The sequence below is a fragment of the Erinaceus europaeus genome, chromosome 20 (genome assembly GCF_950295315.1).
Source record: "Erinaceus europaeus chromosome 20, mEriEur2.1, whole genome shotgun sequence".
In the NCBI taxonomy this organism is placed as follows: Eukaryota; Metazoa; Chordata; class Mammalia; order Eulipotyphla; family Erinaceidae; genus Erinaceus; species Erinaceus europaeus.
The window spans coordinates 31128409-31146480 of NC_080181.1; the positions used below are offsets into that span (position 1 = coordinate 31128409).

The 18072-nt window shown below is 42.9% G+C and overlaps 1 protein-coding gene across 7 annotated transcripts in view; it reads left to right on the forward strand.

Annotated features, from left to right (window-relative positions):
* The window catches only part of NTM (neurotrimin), a 1300688-nt gene that overhangs the window by 1139746 nt on the left and 142870 nt on the right, over positions 1–18072 (forward strand). The gene's annotated exons all lie outside the window — the stretch shown is intronic.

An 18072-nucleotide genomic window follows, 5' to 3' on the forward strand; every position in this document is an offset into this window, starting at 1 on the left:
ATTGGGTCTCTTTATGAATATCTCTGAGCAGAGGGCATGGTGCCAGCATGGGAGCATCAATTTCCACATTCTCCAGAATGTTTTTCCTTTTTAAAATTTTTTATAATATGCCTTTTTGCGTTTTCTTTTTTTTAAATATTTATTTATTTCTTTTTTGTTGCCCTTGTTGTTTTTATTGTTGTAGTTATTATTGTTGTTGATGTCATTTGTTGTTGGATATGGCAGACAGAAATGGAGAGAGGAGGGAAAGACAGAGAGGAAAAGAGAAAGATAGACACCTGCAGACCTACTTCACCGTCTGTGAAGAGACTCCCCTGCATGTGGGGAGCTGGGGGCTCGAATGGGAATCCTTACACCGGTCCTTGCACTTTGTGCCACATGTGCTTAACCCGCTGCACTACCACCCGACTCTCTCGAGTTTTCTTTTTTAAAGTTTTATTTTATTTTAGACAGAGACAGAGAAGTTGAGAAAGGAGGGGGCATAGATACAGAGAAAAAGAGAGACACTTACAGCACTGCCCCACCACTTGTAAGCTTTTCATTTTAAAAGATTTATTTATTTATTTATTTATTTATTTATTTATTTATGCACTAGAAAGAAAGAGAACCAGAACACCACTCTGGCATGTGTGATGCCTGACATCTAACTCAACGTCTCATACTTGCAAGTCAAGCGTTGGAACCACTGTACCACCTCCCAGGGTACAAGTTTTTTGACTCTCTCTCTCTTTCTCTCTCATCTTCCCTCCCTGCCTCCCTCCACCTGGACCACAGCTCACAGAAACGGTGGCACAGCTGTTCTCCCACTCGATTTATTTTCTGCTGGTGGTAAATACTATCATTCATTCACACAGTGGTACAACTTCTGCTGCGATCTTTATGATTATGCTCTTTTCACACTTTCACCATTTTGTATATGAAATACAATTGCTGGATTCCAGTGGAATGCTTCTCATGACCAGACTCTGTTTTCTTTCCCTGTGTGCTCTGATGATTTGGGGAAGACTTCATCTTCTGAGTTGTGTAAAATGTTTGCATTATTGGAGCCTGGACACGAAGAAGGGTTGGTTCGCAGAATACTAATTGGATTTCCCTAAGATCAGGACTCCAACTTCCTTCTGGTAGAGGGTGGCCATGCTGTCTGTCTCTTCATTTCCTCAGAACTGGAGGCCAGCAACTTAAAGTCTTTCCTTCCTTGCAAGGTCATCTTGATCACAGCCTTCACTCAAGCAGTGAATAGTTTTTCCCTTTTTCTCATTTGTATTGGGGAAAAGAAGTTCTTCTTCCCTCTTCTAACAGAGTTGAAGGGAATAACTTTGGACTTTATCATTTCTCCATAATAGATTCAGGACTCCTCCTGTTTAACTGATCTGCAGCCCAGGAGTCCTTATGTCTCTTCCTTGCTCTGTTGCTCTGCCCTTTATGCACCGGTTCACTGAGGGCCCTGTGTCTGAAGATATTTGGCCAGTCATCTGCATGGTAGAGAAAGACAAATGAGTTTCTTCCTCCAGTGATTTATTTATTCCATCACTGAGCACTCCAGAAAAGAGAATTGAAGCAGACAAGGTGACAGGAATTTGTTGGCCCCCTGGAAAGCTTCCTTTAAATACAATATTGGTCTCCATCCAACAATTTGTGTAACAATTCATTAACTGCTGTTTAATCAGCCTAACTGGGGCCAAGCTTCTGGTCCAGCCATGGAGAGATATGCATGGGGAGAGTACACAAAAATCTCCAGTCTTGTAGAGCTTACATTCTAGTGGGAGAGACAGAAAAATAAACCCAAGAATAAGATTTACAACATACTATTACACTACAATATACTATTTGGTAATAAGTTTGCAAACATGAATCAGGATGACTGGGGAAATTGCTCTACTGGTAGAGCACAGGACGTGCATGCAAGTCTGAGACTTCTGGCTTAATTGTTGACAAAGCTTCTCTGTGTCACTCTTTCTCATGTATCTCATGCTAAATGATCTCCATATGTTATGTTAAATTAATATCATAAATATACACAAATGTATCAGTGTAAGAAGCAAAAACATAATCAGGCACGTAACTGGGAATTATAATCTCAAGTGGAATAGATAGGCATGAGTTTGTTAAGAAAATAACACATGCAGGTTAGGGGAGGAGACATTTGGATGAGATTTGAAAGGACGTTTCCAACCTTTTCAGGCTAACAGTGAATACAAACACTCTGAGGCAGGACACATCTGACATGTTCAAGGAGCTTGAAAGAGTAGTCTCTAATTTTTTTTTATTTTCTTATATTTATTTATTTATTTTCCCTTTTGTTGCCCTTGTTGTTTTTCATTGTTGTTGTAGTTATTATTGTTGTTATTGATATCATTGTTGTAAGGTAGGACAGAGTGAAATAGAGAGAGGAGGGGAAGACAGAGAGGGGGAGAGAAAGATAGACACCTGCAGACCTGCTTCACCGCCTATGAAGTTACGCCCCTACAGGTGGGGACCCGAGGGCTCAAACCCGGATCTTTACTCAGGTCCTTGCGCTTCGTGCCACGTGCGCTTAACCTGCTGCACTACACCCTCACTCCCTAAATTTCTTTCTTTTTTTTTTAATTTTTCTTTATAAAAAGAAATACTGACAAAAACCAACCATAGGAGAAGAGAGGTACAACTGAGTAACCATATCTCAGGGGTTTTGCCTGCAGCCTATGTCATTGATAAGGGATGGGCCTGAATGTTAGGTGGTGACAGTAAACAGCTGTTGGCAAGGCCACATCTTCTTGTGGTCCAGAACTAAAGGACTGACCTCTAGGAAATCATTACAGTCAAAGTCAGAGATCATGTGTTAGCACGATTTAAAAAAAAAGGGTTTGAAGTTTTAGGCATATGTGTTGTCTAAAACCTGGCTCAATTCGACCTGGGGATGGAATGAAGAAGGGACTAAGTTAAGAATGAGTATCTAGGTAGGTCTCCCTTATTGCCTGTCACGGGAACTAAGGATCATGGGTCTGACTTTTCACCCATGTGGCAACAGGCCAGATACTAGGAACTAGCTAGAGTCTGATTTATTTCTGCCTATTGATCCATGTGGCTTAGCTCCCTTTTCTTCAGAAATGAACATAACAACCCAAACTTATTTATTTTCTAAGAGAATCAGGATTTATTAGATCGGACAGAAATGATAGAGTACAACAGAGATATGATAAATAGGCCAAAAGAATCATCTTTTATTCAGTAGATATTTATGGAGTACCTGAAGTAGTGGTGCATAGCTAGGTGCTTCAGATTCTGCAGTTAGCACACATCCAAAGTCTTCGCCTCATGGGATAGCAGTGGGCAGCACAGGCAACGTTCCATAAACAAGTATGCAGCCAACTATCGGGGAGAGGTATTATTCTGAAGAGAAATAAAATAGCCTGTTGGGGGGAAGCAGTAGTGCAATGGGTTAAGCACAGATGGCACAAAGCACAAGGATCAGTATAAGGATCCCAGTTCGAGCCCCTGGCTCCCCACCTGCAGGGGGGTCACTTCACAGGCAGTGAGGCAGGTCTGCAGGAGTCTATCTTTCTGTCCCCTCCTCTGTCTTCCCCTCCTCTCTCGATTTCTCTCTGTCCTATCCAACAACAACAGCAATAGCAACAATAATAACAACAACAAGGGCAGCAAAAATGGGGGGGAGTCCTCCAGGAGCAATGGATTAGTGGTGCAGGCACCGAGCCCCAGGGGAGACAGCTTAATGGTTATGCAAAAAGTCTGTCATGCCTGAGGTAACTGAAGGTCCCAGGTTCAATCCCTAGTGCCACCATAAGCCAGAGCTGAGCAGTGCTCTGGATAAAAAAAAAAAAAAAATAGAGACAGGGTAAAGAATGACAGGTGGTACTTCCTTGGTTTGAGTTCTTGAAAGAAAAACTAAGCAGAGATGAGCAGACAGCGGGAGATCTGCATGGGGTGAGACAGTGACTGAGACACTTAGCAGAGGGTATTCCAGGCAGGGTACTCAGGGTCAGAGCTGTGAATATATATATATATATATATATATATATATATATATATATATATATATATATATATACAGGTATTTTGTTTATAAGGAATAACAAGAATGTTAATATGGCAAGAAACCACACCGGATATGGTGAAGGAAGCCAAGAGTCAGACATCATTTACTGCCTTGAAAACCCATGTTACAGACTTCAGAATTTTCTCCAGTGTTAAGACTGGCTAATTTTTTTAAAAAATTTTAATCATTATTTATTTATTGCAGAGACAGCCAGAACTGGAGAAGAAGTGGTGTGAAAGAGAGAGAGAGACAGACAGAGACATTTCTAGCACTGCTTCACCACTTGCAAAGCATTCCTCCTGCTGGTGGGGATTGGGAACTTGAACCTAGGTCCTTGCACATTGTGACATGTGCACTCAACCAGGTGTGCCACCACCTGGCCCCAGGACTGGCCAATTTTAAGCAGGAGAATGAACTGGTTTAATGAATGAGGATTTTAAAGGATCATTTTAACTGTGTGTTGGGGGTGGACTTTGAAAAGCTGTGCTGCAGGTGTCTCTATTTCTCACTTCCTCCCTATCTCCCCTCCCATCTCAATTTCTCTCTGTTTTATCTAATAAAGTAGAAAGAGAAAAGGAAAGAAAAGAAGAAGAAATAGCCACCAGCAATGGTGGATTGGTAGTACTGGCACTAAACAGGAGCAATAACTCTGGTGGCATTTAAAAGGTGTGGGGGCGGGGGTAGATAGCATAATGGTTATGCAAAGAGACTCTCATTCCTAAGGCTCTAAAGTCCCAGGTTCAATCCCCTGCACCACCATAAGCCAGAGCTAAGCAGTGCTCTGGTAAAGCAGCAACAACAACAGCAAAAGGTGTGGAGGAGGCAGGGATGGGGCTGGGGAGACAGCATAATGTTTTTGCAAAAGATGCTTAAGCCTGAGGCTCTAAGGTCCTAGATTCAACCCTCAGCACCAGCATAAGCAGGAACTAATCAGTACTCTGGTCTCTAGCTCTCTGTAGCTTACTTTTTCTTTGTATCTCACACTAATCAAAGATGAATAAATAAAATACATCTCAAGAAAGAAAGGGGGAAATGAGTTAAAGAAATAAGAGAGTGCTCAGCTTGTTTGAGAGGTTTTGCCATAAAGGGGAGAGGAACATGGTATTAGTAGTTGGCAGGGATCAAAGAAACATCTTTTTTTTTTTCTTTCTTTTCCTCCAATCTGCATCCTGACTCTCCTTGAACATTTCTTGACGGTTGGCTACTGTGTTACTGATTTTGACAGTTCGAGTTGCCCCCTCTTTTTCACATGAAATAAAAGAAGGCATTAGCCAAGACTGGTGTGTACTTAAGAGAGCAACATATAAAGTTTGATCTTTGACCAAGTGACTTTCCAGTTGTTTTATGTAACTCTGGAGGACTCTGGGCATTAGAAGCCAAAGTGGTGATGTTGTTAAAGCAACTGCCCTAACAGGAGAAGCACCGGCCAGAGCTGAGACTCGTCTGCTTGTCTAGTAAGGAGGCCTCTGGGGATTGACGGTTGAAGGACTTACAAGAAACACCTATTGGATTGTGGAACCACTGTTGAAAAGAGACATGTGGGTGCAGGCTGATTTCTTCTCACTCTACCTGGTGACAAGAGAAGAAGTTGTCAGAAGCTTCAGTATCAGATCCTCCATCACTGTCAAGTCAGTTTGAGTAGAGGTATCTAAGTTTATTGTTGCCTCAAAACCAGAGGAGAACCTGAGAGGGGGCATCAGACTTGAGAGCACGAGGTCCCAGGTTTCACCCCTGGCATTGCATATACTGGAGTGATATTCTGGTTCACTCTTTCAGAAATGAATAAATGTTTCTCCTCAGGAGTCGGGCAGGGCAGTAGTGCAGCGGGTTAAACGCAGGTGGTGCAAAGCACAGGGAACAGGTTAAGGATCCTGGTTCGAGCCCCCAGCTCCCCACCTGCAGGGGAGTCGCTTCACAGGTGGTGAAGCAGGTCTGCAGGTGTCTACCTTTCCCTCCCCCCTCTGTCTTCCCCTCCTCTCTCCATTTCTCTCTGTCCTATCCAACAATGACAACATCAATAACTATAACAATAAAACAAGGGCAACAAAAGGGAATAAATATTTTTTAAAAAGAAAAAAAAATGTTTCTCCTCATAAGTATAATGAATCTGTCCTCCTTGACACCTTTCCTTTGATATTTTTATTGATCTGGCAAGTATGGTAAGGTAGAAGGATTGAGAGAGAATTGGTTCTAAACCTCTCTGCATTTCTGTCTCTACCAAGAGATCCATGACCTTTTAGAATTCACTACAACTCAGAAAGTCACCATGTTGATTTCCCACATCACTTGGCTTCCTTTAGCTCTGCCGTGAAGTGTCTGTACTGACCAGTCAGTGTCATGCACTTGAATGGCTGCATTCTTTTGTGTGTGTGTCTGTGTGTTGATATGTTTTCTCTCTTTAGCACAGCACTTTCCTAGGTCTCTTGATTTTGGTCACTCAGGTGTTGTCATGGCAATGACATCCTTCACAGAGCAGTACTGCTCATGTTGTCATGGTTATAAGGACCTCTCAATGAGAGCACTACTTTATTGTCATCATGTGGATGGCTGCAAGGAACCCCTGGATCTCTCAGTAAATCTGAATTCGTAGGGTAAGAGCCAACCATTCTGTGCCAGAAAAAAACTCTAAGTGGCAGCAATTAAAGAAGCTGCAGAAATCTGAAATGGTTAGAAACCCTCCATAGAAGTAGAATTAGAGGGGTCATCACATTATCACCAAAGCAGCTAATGTTTCTTATCTTCAGTTGGTTCTACTTTTTTTTCCTTTTGCCTCCAGGGTTATTGCTGGGGCTCAGTGCCTGCACTATGAATCCACTGGAGGCCATTTTTCCCATTGTGTTGCCCTTGTTATTGCTGTTGTTGGATAGGGCAGAGAGAGAAGTCTAGAGAGGAAGACCCAGAGAGAGAGATAGAAAGAGAGAGAGAGAGGATAGACACCTGCAGACCTGCTTCACCACCTTTGAAGCGACTCCCCTGCAGGTGGGGAGCTGGAGACTCAAACCTGGATCCTTATGCCCATCCTTGCCCTTTCTGCCATGTGCGCTTAACTCGCTGTGCTACCACCCGGCCCCCCAGTTGGTTATACTCTAGGCAAGCTCCTAAGTCCTTTAAATGCATAGACCTTGTTAATTTTCTTGACAACCTCATTGTGTAGATATTTTATTGTTCTTTCAGTGGTAAGTGGATTGAGAGACAGAGAGCTCACTTAGGGAACACACTGATGCCCGCTTTGGTTATGGGGTGTTCATTCTGAACCCATTCTTCTTATGCTTATTATGTTCCTATTTTATTTGTTAACAATAAAAACCAACACAAATCAGCCTAGCTTCCATAGATAGGCGTAGGTATCTCTGGTCACCTTTTTTTGCTGGTGTTCAAATAGTTTACAGTGATACACCTTTTTGAACTTCTTTAAGGGTTGCATACTTTTCTTTCATTCTCTCATAGCTACATTAGATTAGTATTAGTTCCTACTTTATTTTAAAGACTAGAAAAGCTAGTTGTGGAGAGACTGTGACTTTTCAAAATTCCACACGGGGGGTCAGGCGGTGGCGCAGTGGGTTAAGCGCATGTGGCGCAAAGCGCAGGGACCGGCGTAAGAATCCCGGTTTGAGCCCCCGGCTCCCCACCTGCAGGGGAGTCGCTTCACAGGCGGTGAAGCAGGTCTGCAGGTGTCTTATCTCTCTCTCCCCTTCTCTGTCTTCCCCTCCTCTCTCCATTTCTCTCTGTCCTATCCAACAACGAATTGCGTCAACAAGGGCAATAATAATAACCACAACACTACAACAAGGGCAACAAAAGGGGGGAAAAATGGCCTCCAGGAGCGGTGGATTCATGGTGCAGGCACCGAGCCCAGCAATAACCCTGGAGGAGGAAAAAAAAAATTCCACACAGGTCAGACTGGGTCTAAACACATCATGATCTTCAGAATCTAGTGTTTTGTTACATCCTACTGCATGTCACACCCATGCTAGCAGCCAAACTGTAGCTTTTAGACTAGGACTGGCCAACTATATAAGTTGATTAGTTGTCAACAGCCACTGTTATTCAGTAATAGAATGAATGGAGGGGCTGGGCAACAGTGCACTTGGTAGAGCGCACATGTGACAATGTGCAAGGACCTGGGTTCAAGCCCCCAAACCCCACCTGCAGGTGGAATTCTTTGCAAAGGATGAAGCAGTGCTGCAAGTGTCTGTTTCTCTTTCCCTTTCCTCTCTGAATTTCTCTGTCCCTATAAACTAAATACTAAATAGAATGCTATTTAGTAGAGTGAGTGGTTAGTCTTACTATGCCCTTTAAATAGTCAGGTGAACTCTTTCTCCTCCATAGTCACGACTAGTTAATCTGCTACTGGAGGCAGGCATTCCAGGTACTTCTTGTGCCTCTGGGAGCAAATATTTAACCCATGTGTGGGAGAGTCCCAACCAGGAAATCACTGAAACTGTGTCAGTCCTGCTTGTTAGAAAATGTCAGTGGAACACAAATAAGGTGCTTGGAAACTGATCTGTAAGAAAAGGATGAATATGGGATGATCTCATTCATAGGCAGAAATTAAAAAACAAGATCAAAAGCGAAAACACTAAGCAGAACTTGGACTGGAGTTGGTGTATTTCACCAAAGTAAAAGACTGGGGAGAGTTCAGGTCCCAGAACACAATGGCAGAGGAGGACCTAGTGGTGGTTAAATTGTTATAAGGAAAACTGAGAAATGTTATGTATGTACGAACTATTTTATTGTAATGTAAACTGTAAACCATTAATCCCCCAATAAACAGATAAAAAAAAAGAAACTGATCTCTATGAAAGGATAATCTTGAAGGATCTCTTCATTGGAGTATGGGGGAATTAGCTGTAGGTAGATAAGCTAAGTGAAGGATGACAGTGATGGTAATAACTGATACAAAGCAAGCAGTGAGGGCCGGGTGGTGGTGCACCTGGTTGAGCACACACGTAACAATCCTTAAAGACCTGCATCTGAGTCCGTAGTCTCCACCTGCAGGGGGAAAGCTTTGCGAATGGTGAAGCAGTGTTATAGGTGTCTGTTTCTCTCCGTCTCTGTTACCCCTTCCCTCTTTATTTCTGGCTGTCTCTAACCAATAAACAAAGATACTTAAAAAAAGAAAAAGAAAAAGAAAGAAATACAAGTGACCAAAGAATCATCTTAGGTTCTGGGTGGTGCTCGTTGATCTCACATATTACCATGTTCAAGGACTTGGGTTTAAGCCTCCATTCCCCACCTGCAGGGAGAAACTTCACAAACAGTGAAGCAGTGCTGCAGGTGTCTTTCTGTCTTTCTTCCTTTCTGCCATCCCCTTCTCTCTTGATTTCTGGCTGTCTCTATCAATAAATAAATAAAGATAATAAAAAAATTAAAAAGGAAGCAGTGAGGTCCTCTAGTTTTGCTATTGAATATTTATCAATACATGAGCACTTATCCGTGCACTGAAATTTTGGAATTAACCTTGGCATGTAGATACTATCACTAACATATTTAATAAATGAGAAAGTTAAGAGGAAGCATAGAGTTGGTCACAACTGAAGGAACTTGTATCTACTAAGAGCTAAAGTTGAAAATAAGCCTCACCTTCTGGATCTGTCTGTAGATTCTGCCCTGCTGTCTGCAACGGCTTGGACTGGGCTTATAGGTCCTGGGCATTGGGACTTGCCAGACATGACATGGTAGACTTTCCAACCTGGCATTCTAATCATGTCATTTTCTGAGCAGAATCCCTTGCCACACCGCGTAATCATCTCATCTGCAAAATGGGAGTCAGGTTGGCTACACATTCAAAGCTTTTTGCAAGGATTACATGTGGTAACACATTTAAATCGGAGCCCTGTGCTTGATATAAATGCCAGTGCTTGTGTATGAGGGAAATGACAGCGTCAAATGTGGCACAGTGAGCTTTGGTATGCCCTTGACCCTAGTGTATTACGTTGATTTTAGAGGATGAATATGTTGAATATGTTGCTGATTACAACTGAGTGAGATATGATAGGTTGCATATGGTAAGTCAGCTTTGCAGGTCCTTTTATTTTCTTTTTTTTTTTTTAATTTTATTTTTTGCCTCTAGTCTCTGGTGCTCAGTGCCAACACTTACAAATCCACCTTTCCTGGTGACCTTTTTTTTTTTTTTCTAGAGGGCAGAGAAAAATTGAGAAGCAAGAGGGAGACAGGGAGGGAGAAAGAAAAATAGATACCTGCAGACCTGCTTCACCACTCATAAAGTTCCCTCCATGCAGGTGGGTTGGAACCCAAATCCTTGTGCAGGTTTTTGTGCGTAGTAAGTATTATGTGCCCTTTACTGGGTGCACCGCTGCCTGGCCCCCTGCAGGTCCATTCTTGAACTGGGGTGCATTCTTGGCCTCTCTGCTGGTGTTCTGTAGCACAGTAAACCAAGAGCTTGTAAGCTTCCAGTAGGAACACCAGCCAGTAGGGATATGGGGTCCCCCTGAAAGTCCCCCCCCAGCCTCAAAGCCAGAAAGTAAAATAGAGCTTGGTAGTAGCTCACCATATGACTTCATAACACCAAGATGCTTTGCTCCATCTCCATGTGACACTCAGGCCAGCTTTGAGGATGCCTCCCTGTGTCATTTGAAATGAAAACCGTCTGCATAGCTGATCGATCGGGCAGCCCAGTGGGAGTAACACATCTGTCACCTTCCCTGAGTATCGAGGCCGCTGAGACAGATAGGAGGGTCACAGTGGAGTCTCCAGTGAGATCCAAGCAAGCTCCAAAAGGGAATTAAAACCCTCACGTTGAGTTGTTGTCAGTCTCACCGTGTCTCGCCCAGGCAAATTCAGCAGCTGGAGAGTGCTGTGAACAGAGCCCCTCCAAGCGATTACAATTCATGTGGACTATAAACGCCCCACTGTGCAAATCAAGGAGGGAGGTGTGTGCCAAGCGCTTCAAGGGGTGAGGGAAAGTTATTTCACCATCTGATGATGCACATCATGTTGGAAAGTATTAGGGGGAACAAGAAAAATAACTAAGGAGTTTATTGGGAAACCAGCAATGGATCACCAGGGGATTACTGGTGAAACTTAGGCAAAGGCACATCCTCGAGCCATTTCACTGAGGTTGTGCAGGCATCTTCACTTGGGAGCCTTGACTGTCTCTCTTGACTATTTAAAAAAATTTTTTTTCTTTTTCTTTTTAATTTATTTAAGAAAGGATTAATTAACAAAACCATAGGGTAGGAGGGGTACAACTCCACACAATTCCCACCGCCCAATCTCCATATCCCACCCCCTCCCCCGATAGCTTTCCCATTCTCTATCCCTCTGGGAGCATGGACCCAGGGTCATTGAGGGTTGCAGAAGGTAGAAGGTCTGGCTTCTGTAATTGCTTCCCCGCTGAACATGGGCGTTGACTGGCCGGTCCATACTCCCAGTCTGCCTCTCTCTTTCCCTAGTAGGGTGTGTCTCTGGGGAAGCTGAGCTCCAGGACACATTGGTGGTGTCTTCAATCCAGGGAAGTCTGGCCGGCATCCTGATGACACCTGGAACCTGGTGACCGGCTCCCCACCTGCAAGGCAGTGACTTCACAAGTAATGAAGCAGGTCTGCAGGTGTCTATCTTTCTCTCCTCCTCTCTGTCTTCCCTTCCTCTCTCCACTTCTCTCTGTCCTATCCAACACCAATAACATCAATAATGACTACAACAATGAAACAGTAAGGACAACAAAAGGGAATAAATAAATAAATATTTTTTTTAAAAAAACATGATGTGGCGAAGCACAAGGACCTACACAAGGATCCTGTTTGGAGCCCCCGGCTCCCCACCTGCAGGGGAGTCACTTCACAGGAAGTCAAGCAGGTCTGCAGGTGTCTATCTTTCTCTCCCCCTCTCTGTCTTCCCCTCCTCTTTCAATTTCTCTCTGTCCTATCCAACAACAACAACAACGGCAACAGAAACAACAATGGTAAAAAGATGGCCATCAGGAGCAGCGGATTCATAGTGCAGGCACGAGCCCCAGTGACAACTCTGGAGACAAACTAAATAAATAAGAATGGTTTGCAACCCTACAAAGAGATGTGATTCTGTAGCATGACTCCCACCATATTTCTGTGCCACCACCACCGAATTGCCAAAGTTCTCACTAAGCCTTAGAGACTGTTCAGTTACTCCCCCACTTTTTTTTTGCAAGTGCATGTGTTCAGTTTTCTATGTTCTGTATGTAGAGAAACCATCTAGTAGCTGTCTTTCACCTCATACTTCATTGAGCATAATTGCCTTCAGTTCCATCTTTTACTCTCTTTCTTTTTTTCTTTGCTTGTCTTGCTTTGTTTTTGGCTCTCCAGTTACCCTGTTATTCCTGGGGCTCAGTGCCTGCATGGCTTAACCATTCCTGATGGCCAGTTTTTAACAGAGGATGAGAAATAGAGAAAGGGTTAGGGAAATACAGAGAGAAGAAGAAACACAGTAGCACTGTTGTTCCACTGCTCCGGAATCTTCCCCTCTACAAGTGGGGACTAGGCGTTTGAACCTAGGCCGTCAGATATGGTAACATGTACATCCTACTGGATACACCACCACCCAGATTCTGATTCCATATGTTTTGTTAAAAAGATGCATCTTCACAGGCGGTGAAGCAGGTCTGCAGGTGTCTTTCTCTCCCCTCTCTCTCTGTCTTCCCCTCCTCTCTCCATTTCTCTCTGTCCTATCCAACAACAAAGTAACGTCAACAATGGCAATAATAACCGCAACGAGGCTGCAACAACTAGGGCAACAAAAAGAGGGAAAAATGGCCTCCAGGAGCGGTGGATTCATGGTGCAGGCACGGAGCCCAGCAATAACCCTGGAGGAAAAAAAAAAAAAAAGATGCATTTGGTTGGGGGCCAGGTGATAGCACAGCGGATTAAGCGTATATAGTGTAAAGCAGAAGGACCAGCGTAAAGATCCCGGTTGAGCCCCCAGCTCCCCACCTGCGGGGCGGGGGGGTTGCTTCACAAGAGGTATCTATCTTTCTCTCATCCTCTCTGTCTTCCCCTCCTCTCTTGATTTCTCTCTGTCCTTTCCAACAACAATAACAGCAACAACAACAACAACAATAATAATATCAACAATGATAAACAACAAGGGCAACAAAAGGGAAAAAAAGCCTCCAGGAGCAATAACAACAACAACAATAATAACATCAAAAATGATAAACAAAACGGACAGCAAAAGGGAAAAAAATAGCCTCTAGGAGCCGTGGATTTGTGGTACAGGCACCCAGCCCCAGCAATAACCCTGGAGGCAAAAAAAAAAAAAAAGATGCACTTGGGAAAGGAAATCCTTCAACTCTTAGATGCTCACCTGACCTAGGGTTTAATATAATGAGGGGAGGAAATAAAGTAGCTTCTCAAAGAGAAATAGTGTTCGCTTCAAAGTTTTATAATTCACATATTATGAGGAGAGAATCTCAGTGGGTGTCAAACTTCACAACAGAACTTTAAAAAGATATATTTGATTTACTTACACACACACACACACACAGAGAGAGAGAGAGAGAGAGAAAAGCCAGGGATTAGGTGGTGGCGTACCCGGTTAAGCACACATGGTACAAAGTGCAAAGATTTGCACAAGGATCCGGGTTTCAGCCCTGCTTCCCATCTATCTATAAGGGGGTAAGATACACTTCATGAGTGGCGAAGCAGGTCTGCAGGTGTCTATCTTCTCTTTCCCTATCTCCCCAACCTCTCTTTATTGATCTCTGTCATATCCAATAAAATGGGGGGAAAATGGCTGCCAGGAGCAGTGGATTGTAGTGCGAGCACCAAGCCCTAGCAATAACCCTGGAAGCGAAAACAAACAAAACAAAACAAAACAAAAAAGCACAGAGACCAAACCACTGTTTAATTCTGGCTTAGACTGGGATTGAACTTGGGACCTCAGAGCTCCTTCAGCCGTGAAAGTCTCTTACATAACCATTACGCTATCTCCCCAGACCTACACCACAGAATTTAAGGGTGTGCTTTTTTTTTTTTTTATCAAACATCATTTTGCTCAAAGCCACAATTTCCAAAATCCTGTGGATGATTTTAAGTGAGGACTACCTAACCTGGAAAGTGACAAGCTGGCTTTAATGTCAGGGCACCTGGGCTGACACTGTGCTCTGCCAATTACTAAGCGGGTGACCCTTCAGCAAACCAGTTAGCCTCTCTGAACCTTTTCTACCCCATGTGGAAAATAGGACCAGAATATGTACATCATCTATCCTATACCATAAGTGCTTTGTAAATACAAAACCGTTGCATGCATTGTCTTTTCTTATTGGAGGGGGTTAATAGTTTACAGTAAATACAGTTGCTACTACATGCATGAACTTTTCTCAGGGGGCCAGGTGGTGGCGTATCTCGTTGAGCATACATGTTACAGTGCACAAGGACCCAGCTTTGTGCCCCTGTACTTCACCTGCAGGGGAAAGCTTTTCAAGTGGTGAAGTAGGGTTGCACGTGTCTCTCTGTCTCTCTCCCTCTCTATCACATCCTTTTCTCTTGATTTCTGACTGTCTCTATCCATACTAAATAAAAGATAATAAAACATTTTTAAAAAATATTTATTTATTCCCTTTTGTTGCCCTTGTTGTTTTATTGTTGTAGTTATTATTGTTATTGATGTTGTTGTTGTTGGATAGGACAGAGAAATGAAGAGAGAGGGGGAAGTCAGTGAAAGGAAAAGAAAGATAGGCACCTGCAGACCTGCTTCACTGCTTGTGAAGCGACTCCCCGGCAGGTGAGGAGCCGGGGGCTCGAACCGGGATCCTTATGCCTGTCCTTGTGCTTTGCACCCCCTGCACTTAACCCACTGCACTACCGCCCACCTCCCTAATAAAACTATTTTTAAAAATAAAATAAACTTTTCTTAGTTTCTTACCAAACTTTTTCACTGCAGCTCAGGTCCTCTGCCACCATCATGCACCAGGCCCTGAAAACCTAGCACCATTTGTAATAGCATTGTCTTTTCTTAATGTTCTGTGTTAATGGAGTATATTCTCCAGGCTCATGCTGGGAAAGACCAGAACGCAGGGAGCAGCACTATGAACCCAGTATGGAGAGACCCTCTAAGACAGAGGTGGGGGGAACATCTGTCCTGATAGCATTTATTCTGACTCTGCCAATGCATCCCAGTTTGTTTATTTGTTTGTTTTAAGTAGCATCATTAAAGTGCTAATTTTAAAATTTATAAGTCTTGTATGCTCTGCTCGAATGGCGTTAAAGATGTCCAAGTGGCCCATGGCAGAAAAAAGAAAAGTTTCCCCATCCCTGCTCCAAGACAAAGCTGTTTCATAGCTTTACAACACAAACAACAAAAGCAAATGGTGTATTCATTGTTTGTGACCATGGTTATAACAACAGTAATTACCATTTGTTCCCATTATCTTTGTTAAGACTTAGCATTTATTTGTGCATCATAATTAATTCAACAGTTCACCTAAGCAGTTCACAAATGCTACATAGAATGTGGCTGGGAAGAGTTTAATCTGGATCTCATTTAAAAATAGCAGAACAAGACATAACTGTGCAGAACAGAAGGCATGTGGAAGGGGGCAGGTGGCATCCCTGACAGAGCGATACATTACCATGCGCAAGAACCTGGATTAAAACCTCCAGTCCCCACCTGCAGGGGATAATCTTCACATGTAATTGAGTAGTTTCAGGTGTACCTCCTCTTTTATTTCTCCCCATCTCTGTCTCTCACTTCTATGTAAAAAAAAAAAAAAAGAGTGCCAGTGAAATAATTCACTTGAATAGTGTACTTCTTTGCCATGTGAATGATCCAGATTTGAGCCCGGCAACCAGGGCCTTGACGGAAGCTTTGGTGCTGTGGACTATTTCTCTGTCTCCATGTGAAAGGTAGGAAGGCAGGAAAGGAGTGGGGTGGTGAGATGGAGGAAGGGCCACCAAGAATGATAGAACTATACAAGTACCCAATCCTCATGTGCAAAAAAAAAAAACATGGGAAATCATTGAGAAGAAGTATGACTTGTTTGTATTGATAGTTTTACAAGAGGGCTGGGTCTTACATTCCACAGTAAACAATAGTTTGTACATGTATAACATTTCTCAGTTTTTTACATGATAATACAACCCCCACTAGGTCCTCTGTCATCCTTTTCCAGGGCCTGTACTCTCCCCACCACCCACCCCAGAGTCTTTTACTTTGGTGCAATACGCCAACTCCAGCTCAGGTTCTATTTGTGTTTTCTTGTCTGATCTTGTTTTTCAACTTCTTTCTGCCTAAGAGTGAGATCATCCCATATTCATCCTTCTGTTTCTGACTTATTTCACTTAACATGATTTCTTCAAACTCCATCCAAGATGGGCTGAAAATGGGGAAGTCACCATTTTTAGATTCAGGATTTTAAGGGCAGTGATGGTATCAGGACTCAACAATCCATGGCCAGCCAGCCAAGTTTATACTGCTGGCTGCATTGAAACAATCTGTGAGTTCCAAGAGATTTTTGCATCTGGAAATGCCTGTCAGAATAACAGAGGATTTTGATATTTTATGACATGTGCAAATTAGTTGAAGTTAAAATGTTAGTGAGAAATCAAAATGCAGTTTTAAGAGAACACAGCCATGCACATGTTCGCATAGGACTGTTTTTGTCTTGCAATGTCAGATTTTGTCTTGCAGTATCAGTAATTCCAACTGGCCTGGCCTTCAAAGTCTAAAAAAAAAATGTATTATCTTCTCCTTTAGAAAGAGGTCTGTGGCCACATGCACTACATGGAGACTGACTATTGCATGTTTGGATTTCCACTACTAGGATTCTTACTTTTTGTCCTTATTCCCTTCCTTGGTTTTCTTTTTCACCATCCTGTGCACTTCCCATGGTAGTAGTCCCTGTATACATTCAATGAGACCCCCTTCTTGCTCCTTCCCAGAGAGTACTTGTGCCATTTCTTGGGGTTTGTCTTTGGTATACAGGTGTCCTGCTCCACCTAACAGCTATATTTTCCCTTGGCTTTGACATCTGGAAGTTGATGGCATTACTTCCCTAGTCCCAGAAGAGCACTTCTCTGATTTTCAAACTATTGTGTGCTCTACCCACTTAGCCTTCTTTAGAGTCACTTTTGTGTGATGGCTCACAAAAATCTCTATCTAGCCTAAAATATTGTATCTTGTCTGTTTGAAACATTTTTATTATTTCTACTGACATAGCTCATCTAGTGGGTACCTTCTTGGCCATGTATGTGATCCAAGTTAAGAGTCTGGCCCCCAACTTCACTGTGGGGAAATTTTGATAATATGACATCTCTCTCTCTCTCTCTCTCTCTCTCTCTCTCTCTTTCTATCTCTCGGGTCTGAAGTGGTTAAATATGGACAATGTCAAAAAAAATTTTTTTAAAGTTAAATAGACAACTGGTCTTTTGTGGATTCTTGTTTTGCCCTTTAGGAAAGTTTGTTTAGATGCTGTTGTCTTTGCTAGTCATTCAAACAGTGGGTGCCATCTTCGGGGCGAAGTTACATACACATTAAGTCTACACTTCCCACTCTCCCTTGTTGCAGACTCCTTAGCTCTTCCTCTTAAACATCCACATACAACCAGTTGATCTGCGAGGTATGCCACCACCCAGCTCCAGTCTCCTCTGCTCCACCTAGAAGGGTGCCTGCTTGGCCATGTCACTGATCTGAGTTCAAGCGCCTACCTCTGTGCTTCATTCTGAAATGCCTCTCCATTGCAGAGTTTATTTCTAAAGTAGAGGCAACATGAGCTCCATCCAGTTGATTCCATCCCATTTGAATTCTTCAGATGCCCTTGACATAAATAGTCTTTCAGAACCCCATCATTATGATTTCATAGATTCAGAAATGTTCTACATATTATTCTAATACTAATAATTTGACCAAGGAAGAGAAAAAGATCATTCTGTCAAAGGGGTTTCATTTCTCTTGAGACAGACTTTGAAATCCTACCACTCGCTTCCCAAAATGAGCACCAATTTTTACATCAACAATTTAATTAGTGGCTACTGCCAACTCTTGCAAGTGTAGGTGTTACTGATATTCTTCTTGATAACTCTTCTTTTGTTCAGATGTTTAATATG